The sequence below is a fragment of the Triticum urartu genome, chromosome 5 (genome assembly GCF_003073215.2).
Source record: "Triticum urartu cultivar G1812 chromosome 5, Tu2.1, whole genome shotgun sequence".
NCBI classification, from domain to species: domain Eukaryota; kingdom Viridiplantae; phylum Streptophyta; class Magnoliopsida; order Poales; family Poaceae; genus Triticum; species Triticum urartu.
In genome coordinates this window covers 609,673,309-609,691,493 of record NC_053026.1, presented here as the reverse complement: position 1 = coordinate 609,691,493, position 18,185 = coordinate 609,673,309, and positions in this window count along the sequence as shown.

Genomic DNA, 18,185 nt, shown 5'->3' with positions numbered 1-18,185 from the left:
TTGGGAGGCAACCCAATTTTATTTTTATTCCTTGACTTTTGCTCCTTTTTAGTAATAAATAAATTATCTAGCCTATGTTTTGGTTGTGTTTTTTGTGTCTAATTAGTGTTTGTGCCAAGTAGAACCGTTGGGAAGACTTGGGGAAAGTCCTGTTGAACTTGCTGTAAAAAACAGAAACTTTAGCGCTCACGAGAACTGCTGTCATTTTTATTTGAAGAGTTATATTTAGTTAATTATTTTTTCAGATGATTAATAGATAAATTCCTCACGTACAGCAATTTATTTTAGAATTTTGGGGTTCCAGATCTTGCGCTAGCTACAGATTACTACAGACTGTTCTGTTTTTGACAGATTCTGTTTTTCGTGTGTTGTTTGCTTATTTTGATGAATCTATGACTAGTAAAATAGTTTATAATCCATAGAGAAGTTGGAATACAGTAGGTTTAACACCAATATAAGTAAATAATGAGTTCATTACAGTACCTTGAAGTGGTCTTTTGTTTTCTTTCGCTAACGGAGCTCACGAGTTTTCTATTTTGAGTTTTGTGTTGTGAAGTTTTCAAGTTTTGGGTGAATTTTTTGATGGATCATGGAACAAGGAGTGGCAAGAGCCTAAGATTGGGGATTCCCATGGAACCCCCAAGATAATCCAAGGATACAAAGAAGTCAAAGCTTGGGGATGCCCCGGAAGGCATCCCCTCTTTCGTCCACTTCCATCGGTAATTTACTTGCAGCTATATTTTTATTCACCAACATGATATGTGTTTTTCTTGGAGCGTCTTGTATTATTTGTGTCTTTGTGTCTTAGTATGCCACAATCATCCTTGCTGTACACACCTTTTGAGAGAGCCATACATGAATTAAAATTTGATAGAATACTCTATGTGCTTCACTTATATCTTTTGAGCTAAGTAGTTTTGCTCTATGTGCTTCACTTATATCTTTTGAGTGTAGGAGTTTTGCTCTATGTGCTTCACTTATATCTTTTGAGCTAAGTAGTTTTGCTCTATGTGCTTCACTTATATCTTTTGAGCGTAGTAGTTTTGCTCTATGTGCTTCACTTATATCTTTTGAGCGTTATAATTTTGCTCTATGTGCTTCACTTAGATCTTTTAGAGCACGGTGGTGGATTTGTTTTAAAGAAATTATTGATCTCTCATGCTTCACATAAATTATTTTGAGAGTCTCTTAATAGCATGGTAATTTGCTTAATAATAATATGCTTGGTATTCAAGATTTGTGAAACTTTCTTTTGAGTGTGTTGAATACTAAGAAAAGATTGAAGCATGATAATTGTTTTGAGATATGGAGGTGATAATATTAAAGTCATGCTAGTTGAGTAGTTGTGAATTTAAAGAATACTTGTGTTAAAGTTTGTGATTCCCGTAGCATGCACGTATGGTGAACCGTTATGTGATGAAGTCGGAGCATGATTTATTTATTGATTGTCTTCCTTATGAGTGGCGGTCGGGGACGAGTGATGGTCTTTTCCTACCAATCTATCCCCCTAGGAGCATGCGCGTAATAATTTGCTTTGATAACTTCTAGATTTTTTCAATAAGTATATGAGTTCTTTATGACTAATGTTGAGTCCATGGATTATACACACTCTCACCCTTCCACCTTTGCTAGCCTTTCTAATACCGCGCACCTTTCGCCGGTATCATACACCTACCATATACCTTCCTCAAAATATCCACCATACCTACCTATTATGGCATTTTCCATAGCCATTCCGAGATATATTTCCATGCAACTTTACACCATCTAGTTCATCATGACACACTCCATCATTGTCATATTGCATGTCCCGGTACACCACCGGATGCATTCACATAGAGTCATATTTTGTTCTAAGTATCGAGTTGTAATTGTTGAGTTATAAGAAAAATAAAAGTGTGATGATCATCATTATTAGAGCATTGTCCCACTAAGGAAAGAATGATGGAGACTATGATTCCCCCATAAGTCGGGATGAGACTCCGGACGAAAAATAAAATAAATAAAAAAAGGAGGCCAAAGAAGCCCAAATAAAAAGAGGCCATAAAAAAAGAAAAGGCCCAAATAAAAAAATGATGAGAGAAAAAGAGAGAAGGGACAATGTTACTATCCTTTCACCACACTTGTGCTTCAAAGTGGCACCATGATCTTCATAGTAGAGAGTCTCTCATGTTATCACTTCCATATACTAGTGGGAATTTTACATTATAGAACTTGGCTTGTATATTCCAATGATGGGCTTCCTCAAAATTGCCCTAGGTCTTCGTGAGCAAGCAAGTTGGATGCACACCCACTTAGTTTCTTTTTGAGCTTTCGTGTACTTATAGCTCTAGTGCATCCGTTGCATGGCAATCCCTACTCACTCACATTGATATTTATTGATGGGCATCTCCATAGCCCGTTGATACACCTAGTTGATGTGAGACCATCTTCTCCTTTTTTGTCTTCTCCACAACCACCATTCTATTCCACCTATAGTGCTATATCCATGGCTCACGCCCATGTATTGCGTGAAGATTGAAAACGTTTTGAAAAAGTTAGAGTATGAAACAATTGCTTGGCTTGCCATCGGGGTTGTGCATGATTTAAATACTTTGTGTGGTGAAGATGGAGCATAGCCAGACTATATGATTTTGTAGGGATAACTTTCTTTGGCCATGTTATTTTGAGAAGACATAATTGCTTTCTTAGTATGCTTGAAGTATTATTATTTTTTATGTCTGTATAAACTTTTGTCTTGAATCTTTCTAATCTGAATATTCATACCACAATTAAGAAGATTTGCATTGAAATTATGCCAAGTAGCACTCCGCATCAAAAATTCTCTTTTTATCATTTACCTACTCGAGGATGAGCAGGAATTAAGCTTGGGGATGCATGATACGTCTCCAACGTATCTATAATTTTTGATTGCTCCATGCTATATTATCTACTGTTTTGGACTATATTGGGCTTTATTTTCCACTTTTATATTATTTTTGGGACTAACCTATTAATCGGAGGCCCAGCCCAGAATTGATGTTTTTTTGCCTATTTCTGTGTTTCGGATAAACGGAATATCAAACGGAGTCCAAACGGAATAAAATCTTCGGGAACGTGATTTTCTCACCGAACGTGATCCAGGAGACTTGGACCCTGCTCCAAGGAACAAAAGAGGTGGTCATGAGGGTGGGGGGCGCCCCCCTAGGGCACGCCCCCTGCCTCGTGGGCCCCTCGTTGCTCCTTCGATGTACTTCTTCCTCCTATATATACACACGTACCCCCAAACGATCAGAACAAGAGCCAAAAACCTAATTCCACCGCCACAACTTTCTGTATCCACGAGATCCCATCTCGGGGCCTGTTCCGGAGCTCCGCCGGAAGAGGGCCGTCATCACAGAGGGCTTCTACATCATCATAGCCTCTCTGATGAAGTGTGACTAGTTTACCTCAGACCTTTGGGTCCATAGTTAGTAGCTAGATGGCTTCTTCTCTCTCGTTGAATCTCAATACAAAGTTCTCCCCCTCTCTTGTGGAGATCTATTTGATGTAATCTTGTTTTTGCGGTGTGTTTGTTGAGACCGATGAATTGTGGGTTTATGATCAAGTCTATCTATGAATAATATTTGAATCTTCTCTGAATTCTTTTATGTATGATTGGTTATCTTTGCAAGTCTCTTTGAATTATCCGTTTGGTTTGGCCAACTAGATTGGTAGTTCTTGCCATGGGAGAAGTGCTTAGCTTTGGGTTCGATCTTGCGGTGTCCTTACCCAATGACAGAAGGGGCAGCAAGGCACGTATTGTATCGTTGCCATCGAGGATAACAAGATGGGGTTTATTTCATATTACATGAATTTATCTCTCTACATCATGTCATTTTGCTTAAGGCAATACTCTGTTTTTAACTTAATACTCTAGATGCATGCTGGATAGCGGTCGATGAGTGGAGTAATAGTAGTAGATGCAGAATCTTTTTGATCTACTTGGCACGGACGTGATGCCTATATACATGATCATGCCTAGATATTCTCATAACTATGCTCAATTCTGTCAATTGCTCAACAGTAATTTGTTCACCCACCGTAGAATACTTATGCTCTTGAGAGAAGCCACTAGTGAAACCTATGGCCCCCGGGTCTATTCTCATCATATCAATCTCAATTACTTTAATCTTTCTTTGCTTTTTTACTTTGCTTTTACTTTTTACTTTGCATCCTTATACCAAAAATACAAAAAATATTATATCTATCAGATCTCACTCTCGTAAGTGACCGTGAAGGGCTTGATAACCCCTAACCGCGTTGGTTGCGAGTAGCTATCGCTTTGTGCAGGTACGAGGGACTTGAGCGTGGGCTCCTACTGGATTGATACCTTGGTTCTCAAAAACTGAGGGAAATGCTTACGCTACTCTGCTGCATTATCCCTTCCTCTTCGGGGAAAACCAACGCAAGCTCAAGACGTAGCAATACTCTAGATGCATGCTGGATAGCGGTCGATGTGTGGAGTAATAGTAGTAGATGCAGGCAAGAGTCGGTCTACTTGTCTCGTACGTGATGCCTATATACATGATCATACCTAGATATTCTCATAACTATGCTCAATTCTGTCAATTGCTCAACAGTAATTTGTTTACCCACCGTGAATACTTATGCTCTTGAGAGAAGCCACTAGTGAAACCTATGGCCCTCGGGTCTATTTTCCATCATATTAATCTTCCAACAGTTAGTTATTTTTATCGCCTTTTATTTTAATTTGCATCTTTATCATAAAAAATACCAAAAATATTATCTGATCATATCTATCAGATCTCACTCTCGTAAGTGACCGTGTAGGGATTGACAACCCCTTATCCCGTTGGTTGTGAGGATTTATTTGTTTGTGTAGGTGCAAGGGGCTCATGCCTGGCCTCCTACTAGATTGATACCTTGGTTCTCAAAAATTGAGGGAAATACTTACGCTACTTTGCTGCATCACCCTTTCCTCTTCAAGGGAAAACCAACGCAGTGCTCAAGAGGTAGCAAGAAGGATTTCTGGCGGGGAGGTCTACACAAAAGTCAACACACCAAGTACCCATCACAAACCCTTATCTCCCGCATTACATTATTTGCCATTTGCCTCTCGTTTTCCTCTCCCCCACTTCACCCTTGCCGTTTTATTCGCCCTCTCTCTCTCTCCATCCTCCCTCTCTTTCTCTATTTGCCTCTTTTTGCCCGTGTCTTGTTTGCTCGTGTGTTGGATTGCTTGCTTGTCACGATGGCTCAAGATAATACTAAATTGTGTGACTTTACCAATACCAACAACAATGATTTCCTTAGCACTCCGATTGCTCCTCTTACCGATACTGAATCTTGTGAAATCAATGCTGCTTTATTGAATCTTGTCATGAAAGATCAATTCGCCGGCCTTCCTAGTGAAGATGCCGCTACCCATCTAAATAGCTTCATTGATTTGTGTGATATGCGAAAGAAGAAAGATGTGGGTAATGATATTGTTAAATTGAAGCTATTTCCTTTTTCGCTTAGAGATTGTGCTAAAGCTTGGTTTTCGTCTTTGCCTAAAAATAGTATTGATTCTTGGAATAAGTGCAAAGATGCTTTTATCTCTAAGTATTTTCCTCCCACTAAGATTATCTCTCTTAGAAACGATATTATGAATTTTAAGCAACTTGATCATGAAAATGTTGCACAAGCTTGGGAGAGGATGAAATTAATGATACGTAATTGCCCTACGCATTGTTTGAATTTGTGGATGATTATACAAAAAATTTATGCCGGACTGAATTTTGCTTCAAGAAATCTTTTAGATTTGGCCGCGGGAGGTACCTCTATGGAAATCACTTTAGGATATGCTACTAAAATCCTAGATAATATTATGGTTAATTATTCTCAATGGCACACTGAAAGATCTACTAATAAGAAAGTGCATGCGATAGAAGAAATCAATGTTTTGAGTGGAAAGATGGATGAACTTATGAAATTATTTGCTAATAAAAGTTTTTCTTCTGATCCTAATGATATGCCTTTGTCTACTTTGATTGAGAATAATAATGAATCCATGGATGTGAATTTTGTTGGTAGGAATAATTTTGGTAACAACGGGTATAGAGGACAGTTTAATCCTAGGCCGTATCCTAGTAATTCTTCTAATAATTATGGTAATTCCTAAAATAATTCTTATGGAAATTATAATAAGATGCCCTCTAATTTTGAATCTAATATTAAAGAATTTATTACTTCGCAAAAGAATTTCAATGCTTTGATTGAACAAAAATTGCTTAAAATTGATGAGTTGGCTAGGAACGTTGATAGAATTTCTCTTGATGTTGATTCTTTGAAACTTAGATCTATTCCACCTAAGCATGATATCAATGAGTCTCTCAAAGCCATGAGAATTTCCATTGATGAGTGCAAAGAAAGAACCGCTAGGAGGCGTGCTAAGAAAGATTGCTTTATAAAAGCGTGTTCTTCTAGTTTCCATGATAATAAAGATGAAGATCTAAAAGTTATTGTTGTGTCCCCTATTAAAACTTTGTTTTGCAATATGAATCTTGATAATGATGGGACTGAATATGATCCACCTTTACCTAGACGGCGTTCCAAAAATTCGGAGTCTTTAGATCTTGATGCTAAAATTGTTAAAAGTGGGATTGAAGAAGTCAAAACTTTAAATATTAATGAACCCACTATTTTGGATTTCAAGTAATTTAATTATGATAATTTCTCTTTGATATATTGTATTTCCATGTGTGCAATCCGTGCTAAATTCTCCTCATGCTTATAGTCAAAATAAAGCTTTTACTAAACATATCGTTGATGCTTTGATACAATCTTATGAAGAAAAACTTGAGTTGGAAGTTTCTATCCCTAGAAAACTTTATGATGAGTGGGAACCTACTATTAAAATTAAAATTAAAGATCATGAATGCTATGCTTTGTGTGATTTGGGTGCTATTGTTTCCACGATTCCAAAGACTTTGTGTGATTTGCTAGGTTTCCGTGATTTTGACGATTGCTCTTTAAACTTGCACCTTGCGGATTCCACCATTAAGAAACCTATGGGAAGAATTAATGATGTTCTTATTGTTGCATAGGAACTATGTGCCCATAGATTTTATTGTTCTTGATATCGATTGCAATCCTTCATGTCCTATTATTCTTGGTAGACCTTTCGTTAGAACGATCGGTGAAATTATTGATATGAAGGAAGGAAATATTAGATTCCAATTTCCGTTAAGGAAAGGCATGGAACTCTTCCCTAGAAATAAAATTAAATTACCTTATGAATCTATTATGAGAGCCACTTATGGATTGCCTACCAAAGATGGCAATACCTAGATCTATCCTTTCTTTTTATGCCTAGCTAGGGGCGTTAAACGATAGCGCTTGTTGGGAGGCAACCCAATTTTATTTTTATTACTTGCTTTTTGCTCCTGTTTAGTAATAAATAATTTATCTAGCCTCTGTTTTGGTTGTGTTTTTTGTGTTTAATTAGTGTTTGTGCCAAGTAGAACCGTTGGGAAGACTTGGGGAAAATCTTTTTAATCTTGCTGTAAAAAACAGAAACTTTAGCGCTCACGAGAATTGCTGCCATTTTTATTCGGAAAATGGTATTTAGTTAATTCTTTTTTCAGATGATTAATAGATAAATTAATCACGTCCAGCAATTTATTTTAGAATTTTTGGGGTTCCAGATCTTGCGTTAGCTACAGATTACTACAGACTGTTCTGTTTTTGACAGATTCTGTTTTTCGTGTGTTGTTTGCTTATTTTGATGAATCTATGGCTAGTAAAATAGTTTATAAACCATAGATAAGTTGGAATACAGTGGTTTTATCACCAATATAAATAAATAATGAGTTCATTACAGTACCTTGAAGTGGTGTTTTCTTTTCTTTCGCTAACGGAGCTCACGAGATTTTCTACTTTAAGTTTTGTGTTGTGAAGTTTTCAAGTTTTGGGTGAAAGATTTGATGGATTATGGAACAAGGAGTGGCAAGAGACTAAGCTTGGGGATGCCCATGGAACCCCAAAATAATCTAAGGACACCTAAAAGCCAAAGCTTGGGGATGCCCCGGAAGGCATCCCCTCTTTCGTTTACTTCCATCGGTAACTTTACTTGGAGCTATATTTTTATTCACCACATGATATGTGTTTTGCTTGGAGCATCTTGTATGATTTGAGTCTTTGATTTTTAGTTTACCACAATCATCCTTTCTGTACACACCTTTTGAGAGAGACACGCATGATTCGAAAATTATTAAAATACTCTATGTGCTTCACTTATATCTTTTGAGTTATATAGTTTTTGCTCTAGTACTTCACTTATATCTTGTAGAGCACGGTGGTGGTTTTTTTTATAGAAACTATTATTCTCTCATGCTTCACTTATATTATTTTGAGAGTCTTAAATAGCATGGTAATTTACCTAAATAATCCTAATATGCTACGTATTCAAGACTAGTAAAAACTTTCTTATGAGTGTGTTGAATACTAAGAGAAGTTTGATGCTTGATGATTGTTTTGAGGCATGGAGATAGTGATATCCAAGTTGTGCTAGTTGAGTAGTTGTGAATTTGAAAAATACTTGTGTTGAAGTTTGCAAGTCCCGTAGCATGTACGTATGGTAAACGTTATGTAACAAATTTGAAACATGAGGTGTTCTTTGATTGTCCTCCTTATGAGTGGCGGTCGGGGACGAGCGATGGTCTTTGCCTACCAATCTACCCCCCTAGGAGCATGCGCATAGTGCTTGGTTTTTGATGAATTGTAGATTTTTTCAATAAGTATGTGAGTTCTTTATGACTAATGTTGAGTCCATGGATTATACGCACTCTCACCTTTCCATCATTGCTAGCCTCTTCGGTGCTGTGCATTTCCCTTTCTCACATTGAGAGATGCATGGTGCAAACTTCGCCGGTGCATCCAAACCCCATGATATGATACGCTCTTTCACACATAAACCTCCTTATATCTTCCTCAAACAGCCACCATACCTACCTATTATGGCATTCCCATAGCCATTCCGAGATATATTACCATGCAACTTTCCACCGTTCCATTTATCATGACACGTTCATAATCCTTTCATACATGTCACTCTTGGTTCATTGCATATCCCGGTACACCGCCGGAGGCATTCATATAGAGTCATACTTTGTTCTAGTATCGAGTTGTAATCATTGAGTTGTAAATAAATAGAAGTGTGATGATCATCATTTTCTAGAGCATTGTCCCAAGTGAGGAAAAAAACGAAAAGCCATAAAAAAGGAGAAGGCCCAAAATTTGAGAGAAAAAGAGAGAAGGGGCAATATTACTATCCTTTTTACCACACTTGTGCTTCAATGTAGCACCATAATCTTCATGATAGAGAGTCTTTTGTTTTGTCACTTTCATATACTAGTGGGAACTTTTCATTATAGAACTTGGCTTGTATATTCCAACAATGGGCTTCCTCAAATGCCCTAGGTCTTCATGAGCAAGCAAGTTAGATGCACACCCACGTAGTTTCCTTTGTTGAGCTTTCATATATTTATAGCTCTAGTGCATCCATTGCATGGCAATCCCAAATCATTGCATTAACATCAATTGATGAGCATCTCCATAGCTCATTGATTATCCTCGTTGATGTGAGGCTTTCTCCATTTTTTGTCTTCTGCACATAACCCCCATCATTATATTCTATTCCACCCATAGTGCTATATCCATGGCTCACGCTCATGTATTGCGTGAAGGTTGAAAAAGTTTGAGATTACTAAAGTATGAAACAATTGCTTGGCTTGTCATCAGGGTTGTGCATGATGAGAGCATTCTTGTGTGACGAAAATGGAGCATGACTAAACTATATGATTTTGTAGGGATGAACTTTCTTTGTCCAAGTTATTTTGAGAGGACATAATTGCTTAGTTAGTATGCTTGAAGTATTATTATTTTTATGTCAATATTGAACTTTTATCTTGAATCTTTCGGATCTGAATATTCATACCACAATTAAGAAGAATTACATTGAAAATATGCCAAGTAGCATTCCACATCAAAAATTCTGTTTTTATCATTTACCTAATCGAGGACGAGCAGGAATTAAGCTTGGGGATGCTTGATACATCTCCAACGTATCTATAATTTTTGATTGTTCCATGCTATATTACATTCTATTTTGGACATTATTGGGCTTTATTATACACTTTTATATTAATTTTGGGACTAACCTATTAACCGGAGGCCCAGCCCAGAATTGCTGTTTTTTGCCTATTTCAAAGTTTTGCAGAAAAAGAATATCAAACAGAGTCCAAACGGAATGAAACCTTCGGGAACGTGATTTTCGAAACGAACGTGATCCAAAGGACTTGGACCCTACATCAAGACGTCAACCAGGAGGTGATGAGGTAGGGGGCACACCTACCCCCCTGGGCGCGCCCTCCACCCTCGTGGGCCCCCTGTTGCTCCACCGACGTACTCCTTCCTCCTATATATACCTACGTACCCCCAAACGACCAGATACAGAGCCAAAACCCTAATTCCACCGCTGTAACTTTCTGTATCCACGAGATCCCATCTTGGTGCCTTTTCCGGAGCTCCGCCGGAGGGGGCATCGATCACGGAGGGCTTCTACATCAACACCATAGCCCCTTCGATGAAGTGTGAGTAGTTTAATTCAGACCTTCGGGTCCATAGTTATTAGCTAGATGGCTTCTTCTCTCTTTTTGGATCTCAATACAAAGTTCTCCCCCTCTCTTGTGGAGATCTATTCGATGTAACCTTCTTTTTGCGGTGTGTTTGTTGAGACCGATGAATTGTGGGTTTATGATCAAGTTTATCTATGAACAATATTTGAATCTTCTCTGAATTCTTTTATGTATGATTGGTTATCTTTCCAAGTCTCTTCGAATTATCATTTTGGTTTGGCCTACTAGATTGATCTTTCTTGCAATGGGAGAAGTGCTTAGCTTTGGGTTCAATCTTGCGGTGTCATTTCCCAGTGACAGTAGGGGCAGCAAGGCATGTATTGTATTGTTGCCATCGAGGATAACAAGATGGGGTTTATATCATATTGCATGAGTTTATCCCTCTACATCATGTCATGTTGCTTAAAGCGTTACTCTGTTCTCTTGAACTTAATACTCTAGATGCATGCTGGATAGCGGTTGATGTGTGGATTAATAGTAGTAGATGCAGGCAGGAGTCGGTCTACTTGTCTCAGACGTGATGCCTATATACATGATCATACCTAGATATTCTCATAACTATGCTCAATTCTATCAATTGCTCAACAGTAATTTGTTTACCCACCGTGAATACTTATGCTCTTGAGAGAAGCCACTAGTGAAACCTATGCCCCCGGGTCTATTTTCCATCATACTAGTCTTCCAACACTTAGTTATTTTTATTGCCTTTTATTTTACTTTGCATCTTTATCATAAAAAATACCAAAAATATTATCTTATCATATCTATCAGATCTCACTCTCATAAGTGACCGTGTAGGGATTGACAACCCATTATCGCGTTCGTTGCGAGGATTTATTTGTTTGTGTAGGTGCGAGGGACTTGTGCGTGGCCTCCTACTAGATTGATACCTTGGTTCTCAAAAACTGAGGGAAATACTTACGCTACTTTGCTGCATCACCCTTTCCTCTTCAAGGGAAAACCAACGCAGTGCTCAAGAGGTAGCAGGGATCACAACATTAGAGAATGATGTGATCGACAAGACCCATCCGTTAGCTTAGCACTATGATCGTTTAGTTTATTGCTATTGCTTTCTTCTTGACTTATACATGTTCCTCAGACTATGAGATTATGCAACTCCCGAATACCGGAGGAACACCTTGTATGCTATCAAACATCACAACGTAATTGAGTGATTATAAAGATGCTCTGCAGGTGTCTACGATGGTGTTTGTTGAGTTGCCATAGATCGAGATTAGGATTTGTCACTCTGTGTATCGGAGAGGTATCTCTGGGCCTTCTCGGTAATGTACATCACTATAAGCCTTGCAAGCAATGTAGCTAATGAGTTATTCACGGGATGATGCATTACAGAACGAATAAAGAGACTTGCCGGTAACGAGATGGAACTAGGTATGATGATACCGATGATCGAATCTTGGGGAGGTAACATACCGATGCCAAAGGGAACAACGTATGTTGTTATGCGGTTTGACCGATAAAGATCTTCGTAGAATATGTAGGAACCAATATGAGCATCCAGGTTCCGCTATTCGTTGTTGACCGGATATGTGTCTCGGTCATGTCTATATATTTCTCGAACCTGTAGGGTCTGCACGCTTAACGTTCGATCACGATTTGTATTATGAGTTATGTGATTTGATGTAATGAAGGTTGTTCAAAGTCCAGGATGAGATCACGTACATGACGAGGAGTCTTGAAATGGTCGAGACATAAATATTGATATATTGGACCATGTTATTCGGACACCGGAAGTGTTCCGGATGGTTTCGGATAAAACTGGAGTGCCGGAGGGGTTACCGGAACCCCCCGGGGAAGTAATGGGCCTTAGTGGGCCTTAGGGGAGAGAGAGGGCAGCAGCCAGGAGGTGGCGCCCCCCAAGGGGAGTCTGAATAGGACTAGGGGAGGGGGGCGCGGCCCTCTTTCCCTCTCCCTCTCCCTCTCCTTCCTTCTTCTCCTACTTGGACTAGGAAAGGGGGGACCGATTCCTACTTGGAGTAGGATCCCCCCCTTGGGCGTGCCCCTTGTGGCTGGCCGGTCTCCTCCTCCCCTCCTTTATATACAGGGGAGGGGGGCACCCCATAGACACACAAGTTGATCTTTTGCCGTGTGCGGTGCCCCCCCTCCACAGTTTTACACCTCGGTCATATTGTCATAGTGCTTAGGAGAAGCCCTGCGTCGGTAACTTCATCATCACCGTCAACACGTCGTCATGCTGGCGGAACTCACCCTCAGCCTCAGCTGGATCAAGAGTACGAGGGACATCACCGAGCTGAACGTGTGCAGATCATGGAGGTGCCGTGCGTTCGGTACTTGATCAGTTGGATCGCGAAGACGTTCGACTACATCAACCGCGTTACTAAATGCTTCCGCTTTCGGTCTACGAGGGTACGTAGACAAAATCTTCCCTCTCGTTGCTATGCATCTCCTAGATAGATCTTGCGTGATCGTAGGAATTTTTTTGAAATACTGCGTTCCCCAACATTGAGGATTTTCTTCTCCATATTCACATGGCTCGCGGTGACGATCTCCACGCCATCAAATACCTCCCCCTAAAGCTGAAGGGACCTGCACTACACTGGTTAAACATCCTCCCAGAGAACTCCATTGGTAGCTGGGAAGATATGGAGGATGCCTTTAGAGACAACTTCCGAGGTACCAATGTCTGGCCTCTGGATGCCGATGACCTTAGTCATATAGTCCAGCAACCCGAGTCAGCCCGCAAACTCTAGAGTAGGTTCTTAATTAAAAAGAACCAAATTGTCGATTGTCCGGACTCCGAAGCCCTCGCAGCCTTTAAACATAGCGTCCGCGATGAATGGCTCACCCAACACCTTGGTCAGGAAAAGCCGAAGTCTATGGCAGCTCTTACCACACTCATGACGCGCTTATGCGCGGGAGAGGACAGTTGGTTGGACCATAGAAGCAAAAGTACCGGCGACCCTGGCACCTCGGAAGCTAGGGATGGCAATGGCAGGCCACGACGCAATAAACATAAGCATCGAAACAACAATGAAGAAACTGAAGACACAACGGTTAACGCTGGATTCAGTGGCTCTAAATCCGGTGAGCGGAAGAAGCCATTCAAAGGAAATAAAGATAGTCCATCAAATTTGGACAAAATACTCGATCGGCCTTACCAGATCCATGGCACTCCTGACAAGCCCGCCAATCATTCCAACAAAAACTGTTGGGTCTTTAAACAGGTCGGAAAGTTAAATACCGAACATAAGGGGAAAGGGCCGCCAAGCGAGGACGATGATGAGCCCCGCCCAACAAACACAGGGGTCATAAGAAATTTCCCCCTGAGGTAAAAATAGTGAACATGATATATGCCACGCATATCCCCAAGAGGGAGCGCAAACGCGCACTAAGGGACGTCTACGCCATAGAGCCTGTCGCCCCTAAATTCAACCCGTGGTCAGCTTGTCCGATCACCTTCGATCGCAGGGACCACCCAACCAGTATCCGTCATGGAGGTTCAGCAGCTCTGGTCCTCGATCCAATCATCGATATATTCCATCTCACTCGTGTCCTTATGGACAGTGGCAGCAGTCTTAACCCATCAAGAATCAAGCCTAGTAACACCACACTACTAGGGAAAACCCTAGTAGTAGCACGGGTTTAATGCCCACTAGTAGCGCGGGCAGCCGCGCTACCAATAAGGCGCTATAGCTATTACTTAGCAGTAGCGCGTGCGACAAGCGCTACTGCTAAGACACATAGCCGCAGTGCTTGTTCTATCCCGCGCTACTGCTAATCTAGCTAGTTGTAGCATGTTTACTGTCCATCGCTACTAGTACTCTTTTTTTCATTTTTAGTGTATTTATACGCCATTATACAAATTTTGGTACAATACCAATTATGAGGTTTATATCATTATGTCCATAACATTGTGTCAAATGAAGGTGGATTAGGTTCAAGTGGAGGCAATATGTGGTGCATGTCAAAAGTATACTACTAATCCGAACTTGATCTAGTTTGGACTAGTCGTACTTTCGATGTGCACCACATGTTGCCTCCACTTGAATCTAATCCGCCAGCACAAGCTATTTAATCATCATCATAGTCATTACCACCAACAGTATTTATTTAATCACCATAGTCATAGTGTAGCACATCATCATCTTCAAACTCATTCTAGCTAGCTAATCACCACCAACACTAGATGCATAGCTATCTAATCACCACCAACACTACCTAATAATAATCATCATTGTTGTTACCACCAACACTAGCTATTTAATCATCATAGTCATAGTGTAGCCCATCATCATCTTCAAACTCATTTCTAGCTAGCTAATCACTCCTGCTGCTCTCTCTCTCACGTAAAATAACATAAAACATGTGTAGCTCTCCTCCTTCACCAAGTTGGAGCATGCAGATGAACCTGTCTCCTAATCGTGGGTTGTGCTTCTGATTGCTTCCCCCTAGTACTTCTCTACGATCGTTCACAATTTTGCTCCAGACTTTCACTGTTAAGCATTCCTCGCTATTAGAAATCCTGAATGCACTAAAGTGCATTGTATGATATCTTGGCCATAAGCTAACAATATTCATGGTACCTTTAGTCTCGATCCAATCAGGCACAACATTCATCGGGAGTCCCTGTTGAAGAACATCGTATAGTAACATACTTAGAAATGAAGTTTAGCTTAAAAAATAATGTATGCAAAAGATGCACTGAGGACAAATAGTAAAAATCTTACCATCTTTCCTAAATAGATGTGACCGTAGTTCAGTACGAACACTATTGGTCGCATGTTTTGAGTACTAACATTTCTAAGTGCAGGAAGAAAATTTGTCTTGACAGTGTGAAGATCCTCAAGCCATGAAACATAATGACTTATCTCCTCGCAGTTTAGTTCAGCCCCGGGACAGTAGTAGGTCCTGTCTACCAAGCGTTGGACATGTTTGCTTGAATGGAAATAAGCTGACAATAGAAATTAGTTGTCAACTATTTTTGAATAAACAATATCAAAGACATAAATATGGTTGAGAAACTCACATAATGGTATAACTGGAGGTGTCTGCACATCAACCCAGATGTCGATATTACCTTGAATATCATCTTCCGGAGGAATATCAAAGGTGATAACCATATCAGGATCAAATGCATAAGTCTTGCATAGTGCTTGCCAAGTTTTGCATCCAAAATAGGTGTAGTCGTCTGCGCTGTATAATTGTGCGTGGAAAATACGGCCATGCTCGGTCTTCAATAAACTCTCGTTACCTCCATAGTATGACTAAAACCTATCTTATCCAAGAAAAAAACTCTTGCATGGCAGGGGATACGCTAGTAGAATAGTAAAATAAATAAATTATAAGTTGAAGCAAATGAAGGAGATGTCATGCTTAATTACGAAAAAAGACTTGCCGTTGTGACTTACTGTATCCACTTCGAAGTTCTCATCCAGCTTGATGCTGAAGCGCCTATCATCATCTAGGAAGATTCCGTTGCACAGGCCGCGCTCGTCTTTGCAGTTTTTGCAAATACCGGAATCCTTTTCGTTGTTAGACATTTCCTATATTCATAGTTGAAACATTAATTGAAAATCGATCGAAGACAACTACCAGGATACTCAACACACAAATTCGGGGCACTCGATATTTCCGACATATTCTGGCACAAGTCATGCCAAAATTCACGGAAAAATCTGGCATGACCTTTGCTAAAATAGCACATATCAAGCGCCTGAAATTTGCCGGAACGGAAATGAATCAACACTCCGGCAAAACATAGGCCACTCGGAGGTGTAACCTGCAAACAAGACCGGCCACTTGGGCAAGCACATATCCTATTTGAGCAACACAAGATATACACTTCAAAATATCTTATAGGACTCATATTGACATGAGCATTCAATAAGGGAAACCAAATCGTAAAATAAATAAGTATTCAAATCAGCATGCATTCAATAAGCAAAAGTAAATCATCTCATGCGTCCGTACATCATCAAATATTATCACTAAATCATCCCGAATAGTATCATACATATAACATCACTAATACAACTAAAACCCTAGTGCACGACAGGTATCGACGCGGGCGGTGGACACCCACAGAGAAGGAACCATCACAGGATCATAGCTCCTGTGAGATCCCTGGAGAACCTGCCAGGTATTGGAGAACCTGTGCTCCAACGGAAACAAGTAGCGACGGACATGCACGTCCTCCTCACTGACACGGTGACGCACCACCTCCGCGGGGTCCTCAAGCCTCTGGACCGTCACTGGACCACGCGACCGCCACCAAAGAAGGTTCGGGTCAACGACGGGCTGACTCCTCACCAACCTACGCCCCCCGGTAGGTAGCGCCTCCCAGTAGCACCCCGGTGGAGCCCAGTCCCGAACATGGCCCATCTTGTGACGCAGGTGTCCTCCGCCGACTCGACAACGAGGATGCGGGATAGGCATCGTCGACGTAGATGCGGAAATAATTGCTTTAACTAAAAAACTAAACTAGTTCTATTAATTTTCGTACTAAAAATAAAATAGTTGTATTAACTCAACTAGTTCAAGTAAGCACTTACTATAAATAAAAATAAACTAGTTTTTACTAAAAATAAACTAGTTCAACTAGTTATATTAATTTTCTTACTAATTCTATTAAACACTTACTAAAAACAGTAAAAAAACTAGTTAGATGAACTCTAAAATTTAACCCTAACTGATGAACTCTAAAATTTAATGAACCCTAACTAATTTGATGAACTCTAAAATTTAACCCTAACTAATTTGATGAAATCTAAAATTTAATGAACCCTAACTAATTTGATGAACTCTAAAATTTAACCCTAACTAATTTGATGAACTCTAAAATTTAACCCTAACTAATTCGATGAACTCTAAAACTTATTCTATTGAACAACTACTGCCATAATTAGCATCTAATTTGATGAACCCTAACTAATTAGATGAATTCCGAAATTTAACCCTAAGAAACCTAGCTAGGCAGAGGTAGGGGGAAGAGGAGGAGGGCGTGCTCACCTCAGGCTCTGGCAGAGTTAGGGAGAGGGGCATGCGGCGTCGAGGTCGGGGACGGGGTCGGGGTCGGGGCGGTGGGCACACGGCGGAGGGCGGGGATGTAGGGGGGGTGTCGAGGTCGGGTGTCGGTGTCAAAATCGGTGGATCTCGGGTAGGGGGTCCTGAACTATGTGTCTAAGGCGGATGGTAACAGGAGGCATGGGACACGATGTTTTACCCAGGTTCGGGCCCTCTTGATGGAGGTAAAACCCTACGTCCTGCTTGATTGTTCTTGATAATACGAGTAGTACAAGAGTTGATCTACCATGAGATCGGAGAGGCTAAACCCTAGAAGCTAGCCTATGGTATGATTGTATGTTCTCCTACGGACTAAAACCCTCTAGTTTATATAGACACCAGATGGGGCTAGGGTTACACAAGGTCGGTTACAAAGCAGGAGATATACATATCCGTCTTGCCTAGCTTGCCTTCCACGCCAAGTAGAGTCCCATCCGGACACGGGATGAAGTCTTCAATCTTGTATCTTCATAGTCCAAC